Genomic DNA, 10,595 nt, shown 5'->3' with positions numbered 1-10,595 from the left:
CAGTTCTTGCAACTGAGCTTTCAACTCCTTTAACTCGGTTGGTGCCATACGATACGGAGCTATCGAAATCGGCGTAGTCCCAGGTACAAGCTCAAAACCAAACTCTACCTCCCGAACATGTGGTAAACCCGGTAATTCTTCCGGAAAAACATCCGGGTATTCACAAACCACCGGCACAGATTCGGGTTTCTTTTCTAATTCTTTGTCATCAAGCACATATGCAAGGTATGCTTCGCACCCTTTTCTTACATATTTCTGTGCCAACATTGCTGATATTACAGCTGGCATCCCCTCCAAGTCCTCAGACTCAATTCGGACTACTTCGTTATTTGCGCACCTCAAATCAATAGTCTTGCTCTTGCAATTCACAATCGCATCATGCGCAGTCAACCAATCCAACCCAAGGATAACATCAAATTCATCAAACGGCAAAAGCGTCAAGTCCGCTGGAAAATAGGAACCTCGAATTTTCCAGGGGACATTTCTTACACACTTTGTCGACAAGCACGTAACGACCCAAGGGATTTGACACCCGAATTACAAACTCAGTAGACTCAATAGATAAAGTCTTACTGGATGCTAAGGTTTCACATATGTAAGAATGGGTAGAACCGGGGTCAATCAAAGCAATTACATTAGTATCAAAGAGGGTGAATGTACCGGTAATAACATCAGGCGAAGAAGCATCCTCGCGGGCACGTATAGCATAAGCTCTAGCAGGCGCACGGGCTTCGGATCTGGTTATATCATCTCTAGATCCTCTCTGACCACCACCAGCATTGCCCATATTTCCAGATGGTCTACCTCGAGCAGTGGTAGCACCCGGTCTCCCACTCTGATTTGCATTCTGTCCCGACAACCTCGGGCAATCTTTAATGAAGTGGTCCACTGATCCGCATTTGTAACAGGAGCGGTCAGGAAATCTACAACTCCCCGAATGCCATTTACCGCAATATCGGCATTTCGTCCTGTCTCGACGTTCATTCCCAACACTGGCGACCGAAGTGCCTCGTGTACCCACAGGGGGTCGATCACGATCTCGTCCAAAAAGGCCCGAAGTGCCTCTAAACTGGCCTGCATCATCTCGAAATCTCTTCGATGTCTGTTGAAGAGACCTCCCCGAGGATGTTTTACGAAACTCTCCAGTTCCCTCATCAACTCTTTGCTTTTCTTTTCTAAGCTCTTCGGCTTTACAAGCTCGTTCAACAAGTACCACGAACTCTTGTATTTCAAGAACGCCAACGAACATTTTTATATCTTCATTCAGCCCATCCTCGAAGCGTTTACACATAACAGCTTCGGACGAAACACATTCCCGAGCGTATTTGCTAAGTCTAACAAATTTTCGCTCGTAATCAGTAACCGACATGGAGTCTTGCTTAAGCTCAAGAAATTCCTTCCGTTTTTGATCAACAAATCTCTGACTGATATACTTTTCCGAAACTCAGTTTGGAAAAACTCCCAAGTTACTTGCTCTCGGGGCACAATAGAAGTCAGAGTACTCCACCAATAGTAGGCAGAATCACGTAGCAAGGAGATAGCACACTTTAGGCATTCATCGGGTGTACAGATAGCTCATCGAGTACCCGGATAGTGTTGTCCAGCCAAAATTCAGCTTGCTCGGCATCATCGCTATCCATAGCCTTAAATTCAGTAGCCCCATGTTTTCGGATTCTGTCAACTGGGGCTTATGTAACCTTATTTGGTCCGTTACCGGCGGTATTGTAGGTGCGGGGGTAGTATTTGTTCGGGAATGGAGGTTGTGGAACAGCCATATTAGTTCGAATGTATTGGTTAAACCAATCATTCATCACGCTATAGAATGCTTGTCTAGCTTCATCATTCTGATTACTAGCATTAGGTTGAGAGTTTGCCGGCACTGTCCCTTGTACGGGAGCAGGCGCTACACTCTCAAGATCATCAGCTACCTCTCGGTCACGATCGGGATCCATTACTATAAATAAACACATTTACAATTGTCGGAAATCACCACACTATCAAGTAATCACATAAAATGGCATGTATAGCTAGACCCAAAACATTACGGTAGTCCTAGAATCGACTAAACCGTAGCTCTGATACCAATAAAATGTAACACCCCGAACCCGAGACCGACACCGGAGTCGGACACGAGATGTTAACAAACTTTGAAAAATTTTTCCAGACACTGCCCAGTCTGAGTACTAGTCGCTTCAAAAATCATATCTTGAGTTTCACAACTCAAAAATCAGTTTTGTGATTTTTCCCTGAAACTAGACTCATGTCCCCACCTATGGATTTTTTTCTAGAATTTTTGGTCGGGCCAATTAGTACAGTTTATTAGTCAAAGTCTCCCATGTTACAGGGGTCGACTACACTGACCTTTTCCCATTACGACTGGGATATCTCTCTGCACAGAGCTTCAATACTGATGCCGTTTGTTTCTATGGAAACTAGACTCAGAGAGGAATCCATACATATATGGTATGACCCCTAATTATCTCTGGTCAATTTATAGTGAATTTCCAAAGGCGGAACAGTGAATCCAGAAACTGTTCTGGCCCTGTTACACAAGAACCCGAATATCTCTTTCTGTACTGTTCCTATAATTGTTTCGTTACTTCCATATGAAAGTAGATTCATCAAGGTTCGATTACATAATACGCAATTTACCGATATCAAACTTGCTTCACAACATTAATAACCCTTATGTACATACACAATAAACTAACTTGGCCGAAGGCCGGTAGCTCGTTTATCAACTGAGCGAACATTTATTGTAAGGGCTCGATTAAATTCAACACATACGTAACATATCCCCATATTGGGATGTTTTTCGAGTATTCGCTGGAATTTTACAGCAAGCTCATTCATTACCAAATCACGTACCTTCGGGATTTAACCGGATATAGCTCCTCGTTCAAATGCCTTCGGGACATAGCCCGGTTTTAGTAACTCACACAATGCCTTCGGGACATAACCCGGATTTAACAACTCGCACGAATGCCTTCGGGACTTAACCCGGATTTAACAACTCGCACGAATGCCTTCGGGACTTAACCCGGATTTAATAACTCGCACGAATGCCTTCGGGACTTAACCCGGATTTAATAACTCGCACGAATGCCTTCGGGACTTAACCCGGATTTAACAACTCGCACGAATGCCTTCGGGACTTAACCCGGATTTAACAACTCGCACGAATGCCTTCGGGACTTAACCCGGATTTAATAACTCGCACGAATGCCTTCGGGACTTAACCCGGATTTAATAACTCGCACGAATGCCTTCGGGACTTAACCCGGATTTAGTATCTCGCACAAAGGCCTTCGGATCTTAATCCGGATATATTCACTTAGCACAAAGCCTTCGGGACTTAGCCCGGACAGCATTCAATTAATCATGCACATCTAACAATAATTCATAGCACATTCATATTTCATTTTCGTTTACGAAACTCAAACACAAGGCACATATTGTCCTTGCACATTCGGCTCAATAGCCACACATAGAGCATGATTTAATCACATCGAAATTTAAGATCTCTTACTCAAGAACTTACCTCGGGTGTTGTCGAACGATTCCGCTAGCTATTCAACCACTTTTTCCTTCCCTTTATCGGTTTTATTTCCCCTTTGCTCTTGAGCTTAATCAAACAAATAAATTGATTTCATCATTTTAGGCATCAAAAGATGAACACAAGGCACTTAGCCCATATTTATACATTAGACATTAAAGTCTCATACATGCAAAAATCATGCATCAACACAACATATTAGCTAATTTCATTCCCCTTGGTCGAATATGCATGTCCATTTTTGGGGTCGATTTCAACACTTAATACACACATATACACACTAGTAAAGCATCCTCCCCCTTTTCATCGATTTAACACATGCATTGCTCATCAACATGCAAAGTTACATTCGGCCTTAGCACACATCTTGCTAGCCGATTCTTCTCCCTTTAGCAACCAATGCACATATGTGCTCACACAAAAATGCTAAAAAGGAGGTTCAAGAATCATCAAGCCATCATCACATGCATCATTAACAAGCTTCATATTTTGCATGCAATGGCATTAACACAACCTCCACCTAGGCCGAATCTTAACTTATCCTCATGCCTCATCACCACAACATCAAACACCAACCAAGAATGATGCATCCATGGTCAAGTGCCATTTCCATCACATAGCAAGATTTAGACCATGGGCTAGGTAGAACTCAAGCTAACAACTAAAACATGCATGCATCTCATGGAACATCATTAAACATACCTTGGCCTAGCTACATGCATGGCCGAATCTCTTCACCTTTCTTCTTCTTTCCTCCTTAAAATTTTTGGCCAAGGATGAACCAAAGGATGAGAAATTTTTTTCTTTGTTTTTCTTTCTAATTTAGGCTAAAATGGAGGTGAGAAAGGATGAACACAAACTTTTCTCCTTTCTTCTCTTGAGCTCACGGCAATGGGGGGGAACAAACACCACACACACATTTTTTTTTCTTTTGTTTTCCATTTCTTTATTACCCATACTCCTTATTTTATTCTTCCACTAACAAAACATGTTTCATGACATGTTTTGCCCATCCTTCCTTGTCATGGCCGGCCACTACTCATTAGGGGGGGAAATTTGACATGCAAGTCCCCCCTTTGTCCACATGCACTAGTAGGTCCTCACACATTGACCTATCACATTTTAGAATTTTCTCACATAAGTCCTATTGACTAAATTCACATGAAATCAACCCAATTGAAGCTTGAAATTTTCACACATTCATAATTACATATTCTACACAATAAGTATCACATTCAAACATTTCGGTGACTCGGTTTAGCGGTCCCGAAACCACTTCCCGACTAGGGTCAACTTTGGGCTGTCACATTACCGAACATAATTTATCAAATTAAGAACTTCAAATCATTTGTTTCTACATTCACAGCTTTCTAGCTACCCGCGTCAGAGTTACAAGAAAAATCATATCTCGGGTTATGAAACTCAAAATCAAGATCCGTAAATTTTAACTAAATCTAGACTCATATATATATTTAATAATGTTTTATAGAATTTTTGGTCTAGCCAATTAGTACAGTTTATTAGTTAAAGTCTCCCCTGTTTTAGGGTTTGACTACTCTGACCTCTGTATATTACGAATCAGATATATCTCTATACAGAATTTAAATGACTATTAGGTTTGTTTCTCTTAAAACTAGACTCAATAAGGAATCTATACATATAAGGAACAACTTATAATTATTTTTGTAAAATGTATTATGAATTTTTAAAGTCAAAATAGGGGATCTAGATATCACTCTGGCCCTGTTTTGCAAAAGTTTAAATATCTCATAAAATATAATTTATATTCCTATTTTGTTCAATCCATATGAAAATATACTCATTAAGCTTCAATTTCATAACTTACTCATAATTTATTTCCATTTATACTATTTTTAGAGATTTTTCAAATTGATGACATTGCTGCAGCAATATTCTGTTTTAAGGCAAGTTTCATCTTTCCATGAATTTTTATGAACTAGATAACCTATTAAACTTCCATGATATCAAACATGATCTAAATTAGCCATCACCATGACTTATCAATATCAAACATTTTCTCAACCAAACATGGCCATATCATAAAATTATTTACACAAAATAAGTATATTGCTATACATGCCATACTTAAGTAGTTGTATAAGCCATTTACCAAGATAAAAGTCCTTTGGATAGTGTGATCGAACTTTCGACCTGTCCCGATTCTTGAGCTGGCTTGTTCAAAACTACAGTGAATGAAAAGGAAGCAGTAAGCATATATGCTTAGTAAGTTCATATGTAAACAACTTTAGCATGGTATCACCAAAACATATATCACATTTCTAAACATCATTCATCATCTTACCACCTTATCGTTGTTGTATCTATTTTCAACCCGAGGGTTAAGAACATACCTGTCCAAAGTGTCCATTTCACAACACTTACCAAAACGTCGCTTGCATCTTAAGTGTTCTTCCATGTCACTAGAAATTTCACCCGTTGAACACATCGGAATACAACTCGGATACCGGGATAATTTGCACGTAAGTGCCTCATATGTAATCAAGAAATCATGTAACCCGCCCCTAAGTGAACTCGGACTCAACTCAATGAGCTCGGGCGTTCGCATCCATAAGTGAACTCGGACTCAACTCAACGAGTTCGGATGCCTAGTTACATTTCACAAACTCGGACTCAACTCAACGAGTTCAGACATTTGCATCCATAAGTGAACTCGGACTCATCTCAACGAGTTCGGATGCTCAACCATCCTAGTGACATGTCACTTGTATCCTAATCTATTCCTAAGGTTCAAACGGGCTTTTTCCCTCGATCTCACATTTACTGTCTTCCATGGAATATCGGAACCGATACTCGGTAGCAATTCATATTTATCAAGTAGTAAACATAATTTGCATATTACTCAACATTAACCACAAAGCATAATATTTCACGATTAAAAATCAGCATATCATATAATTAACATTAATAACTTAAAAATAACATTTATGCTACATTATTTACACATGAACTTACCTTGGTACCAAAATATAAAGATTTTGCAATTTAGTCCACAATCTTTTCTTTTCCTCGATCACGACTTGAATCTCGTTTCTCTTGATCTATAATACCAAATTAATCTTATTTAATACATACATTCATCAAAACAGCATTTAATACGAACTTTAAGAAAATTACACTTTTGCCCCTAAACTTTTGCATAATTACACTTTTGCCCCTACGCTCGGGAATTAAACTTTATTCCTTATTCTTATGTTTTATAACATGCTGATCATTTTTCCCTTCTATGGAAACATCAAATTCTTACTCTAACATATACTTGTGACTATTAGGTATTTTTGCGGATTAAGCCCTTTTACTCGTTTTCACTCAAAACCGAGTAGCACAAGTTGTCTAACATAATTTAAAACCCCATATTCTATCATAAAACATCAAAATACACAAATTTCACCTATGGGTATTTTTCCAAATATAAACCCTAGGTTGAATTATTGCTAACATAAGCTTAATCGAGCTACCGGGATTCCAAAAACGTAAAGAACATTAAAAACGGGGCTTGGAATCACTTACTATGGAGCTTGGAAGCTTGAAACAAACCCTAGCTATGGAGAACCCTTGAAATTTCGGCCTAATGAAGAAGATGGACAAAAATTGGTTTTTAATTTTGTTTTTAATTCATTTTAATAACTAAATGACCAAAATACCCTTACTACTAAACTTTCCAAAAATTCCTTCCATGTCCTAATTTTGTCCATGAACTTAAAATTGGTCAAATTGCTATTTAAGACCTCCTCATTAATATTTCAAAACAATTTCATACTAAAAACTTCTAGAATGCAAGTTTTGCAACTTATTCGATTTAGTCCCTACTTTCAATTTAAGCACTTTAGGCATAGAATTTCATCACGAAATTTTCACACAATCATGCAATCATATCATAAACATCAAAATAATTATAAAATAATTATTTCTATCTCGGATTTGTGGTCACAAAACCACTATTCTGATTAAGCCCTAATTTAGGATATTACAACTTTCCCCCCTTTTAAGGATTTTCGTCCTCGAAAATCTTACTGGTAAACAGGTGTGGGTATTGGTTTTTCATAGTTTCTTCAGGTTCCCATGTACTCTCTTCTACCCCATGCTTTTGCCACAACACTTTCACAAGTGCTACACTTTTATTTCTTAGTTGTTTGACTTCTCGAGCTAAAATCTTAATCGGTTCTTCTTCATAAGTCATATCAGGTCGTAGTTCAACTTCTGTCGGTGAAATTATATGTGAAGGATCCGAACGATACTGACGTAACATAGATACATGAAACACATCATGAGTCTTCTCTAATGCAGGTGGTAGCGCTAGCCGATATGCTACCGGTCTAACTTTTTCAATTATTTCATACGGTCCAATAAAACGTGGACTTAACTTGCCCTTTTGTCCAAATCTAAGGACTTTCTTCCATGGAGACACTTTCAAAAATACCTTATCACCAACTTGAAACTCCATTTCTTTTCGTTTCAAATCCACATAAGATTTCTGTCTATCTGAAGTAGCTTTCAAACAATCTCGAATCACTTTCACCTTTTCTTCGGTTTCTTTTATTAAATCAACTCCATAAATCTGATTTTCCTTGAGTTCAATCCAATACAATGGCGTCCGACATTTACGACCATATAATGCTTCATAAGGTGCCATCTTCAAACTTGTCTGATAACTATTATTATAAGCAAATTCTACCAACCGTAAATACTTTTCCCAACTACCTTGAAATTCCAATACACAACATCTGAGCATGTCTTCAAGAATCTGAATTACTCTCTCTAATTGTCCATCAGTTTGTGGATGAAAGGCAGTGCTGAAATTTAACTTTGTACCTAATGCTTCTTGCAACTTTTGCCAAAACCGTGAGGTAAACCTCGGATCTCTATCCGAAATGATTGACAAAGGTATCCCATGAAGTCTAACAATCTCTCGGATATACAATTTAGCCAACTTATTAAGAGAATAATCTCTACGTACCGGAATAAAATTAGCCGATTTAGTCAGTCTGTCAACTATTGCCCAGATGGCATTTTTCTTCCCTGGAGTTAACGGCAACCCTGATATAAAATCCATAGTAATCCGATCCCGTTTCCATTCAGGAACCATAATAGGCTAGAGTAATCCTGAAGGTACTTGGTATTCAGCTTTCACTTGTTGACAAGCTAAGCACTTTGATACAAACTCAGAAATATCTCTTTTCATTCCACTCCACCAGTACATTTTCTTCAAGTCATTATACATCTTCGTACTGCCCGGATGAACCACTAAATAACCATTATGTGCTTCATGCAAAATCTTTTGAATCAACTCATCATTTTTCGGTACACAAATCTGATTTTGAAACATCAAACAACAATCAGAACCGATTCTGAAATCTGATCCTGTATTAGCTTCACACTGTTTTCTCTTGGCTAGCAAATCTTGATCATTTTTCTGAGCTTCAAAAATATCTTGTAAAAACATCGGTCTTGCTCTTAACTCTGCTAGAATCGAACCGTCATCTAACATTTTCAACTGAGTGTTCATAACTCTTAAAGCAAACAACAACTTTCTGCTTAAAGTATTGGCAACCACATTCGCTTTTCTCGGATTTTAATCAATAACAAGCTCGTAATCTTTCAATAACTCTAACCATCTTCGCTGTCTCAAATTCAAGTCTTTTTGTGACATTAAGTATTTAAGACTTTTGTGATCGGTATATACTCGGTACTTTTCACCATACAAATAATGTCGCCAAATCTTCAAAGCAAACACCACTACAGCCAAATCCAAATCGTGAGTAGGATAATTCCTCTCATGAGGTTTTAACTGCCTCGAAGCATAAGCAACCACTTTTCTTTCTTGCATGAGTACACACCCCAAACCATTTAGAGAAGCATCACTATACACCACAAATTCTTTACCTGATTCGGGTTGTATCAACACTGGTGCTTCAGTTAATAACTTTTTCAATTCTTCGAAACTCTGTTGACATTCTTCCGTCCATTCAAATTTAACATCCTTTCGGAGTAGTCTAGTCATAGGAGCAGCAATTATAGAAAATCCATTTACAAACCGCCGATAATACCCAGCTAGCCCCAAGAAACTCCTAACTCCAGTTACATTTTTCGGTGGTTTCCAATCAACAATGGCTGAAATTTTACTAGGATCAACCCGTATACCATCACCTGAAACAATATGACCCAAAAATCTAACTTCCCGGAGCCAAAATTCACTTTTACTAAACTTAGCATATAGCTGCTTATCTCTCAAAGTTTGCAAAACTATCATCAAATGCTCAGCATGCTCTGTCTCATCTTTTGAATAAATTAAAATATCATCTATAAACACCACAACAAATCTATCCAGGTATAGCCGAAATATGCGATTCATTAAATCCATAAACGCAGCAGGAGTATTTGTCAACCCGAATGGCATAACTAAAAATTCATAATGACCGTACCTTGTTCTAAAAGCAGTTTTAGGCACATCTGACTCTTTTACTCGCAGCTGATAATACCCAGATCTCAAGTCAATCTTTGAAAACCATGTCGCTCCTTTTAGCTGATCAAACAAATCATCAATTCTCGGGAACGGATACTTGTTTTTGATTGTCACCTTGTTTAACTGCCGATAATCAACACATAGTCTCATAGAACCATCCTTCTTTTTCATAAATAACACGGGAGCACCCCAAGGTGAAAAACTCGGTCTCACAAAGCCTTTATCAGTCAACTCTTGCAACTGCGACTTTAATTCTTTCAACTCTGTTGGTGCCATTCTATATGGAGCAATCGGGATCGTAGCTATTCCTGGTATTAAATCAATACCAAATTCTACTTCCCTAACTGGAGGCAAACCCGACAATTCTTCTGGAAATACATCCATAAATTCACACACAACCGGCACTGATTCAACTTTCTTTTCAACTTCTTTTGTATTAATTACATACGCCAAATAAGCTTCATAACCCTTTCTCAAATATCTCTGAGCCAACATCGAAGAAATCATACTAGATAATGCCTCTGATTTGTCTGGCTC

Source organism: Gossypium hirsutum, chromosome A02, assembly GCF_007990345.1.
Source record: "Gossypium hirsutum isolate 1008001.06 chromosome A02, Gossypium_hirsutum_v2.1, whole genome shotgun sequence".
NCBI classification, from domain to species: Eukaryota; Viridiplantae; Streptophyta; class Magnoliopsida; order Malvales; family Malvaceae; genus Gossypium; species Gossypium hirsutum.
Note: the sequence above shows the minus strand (reverse complement) of the source record.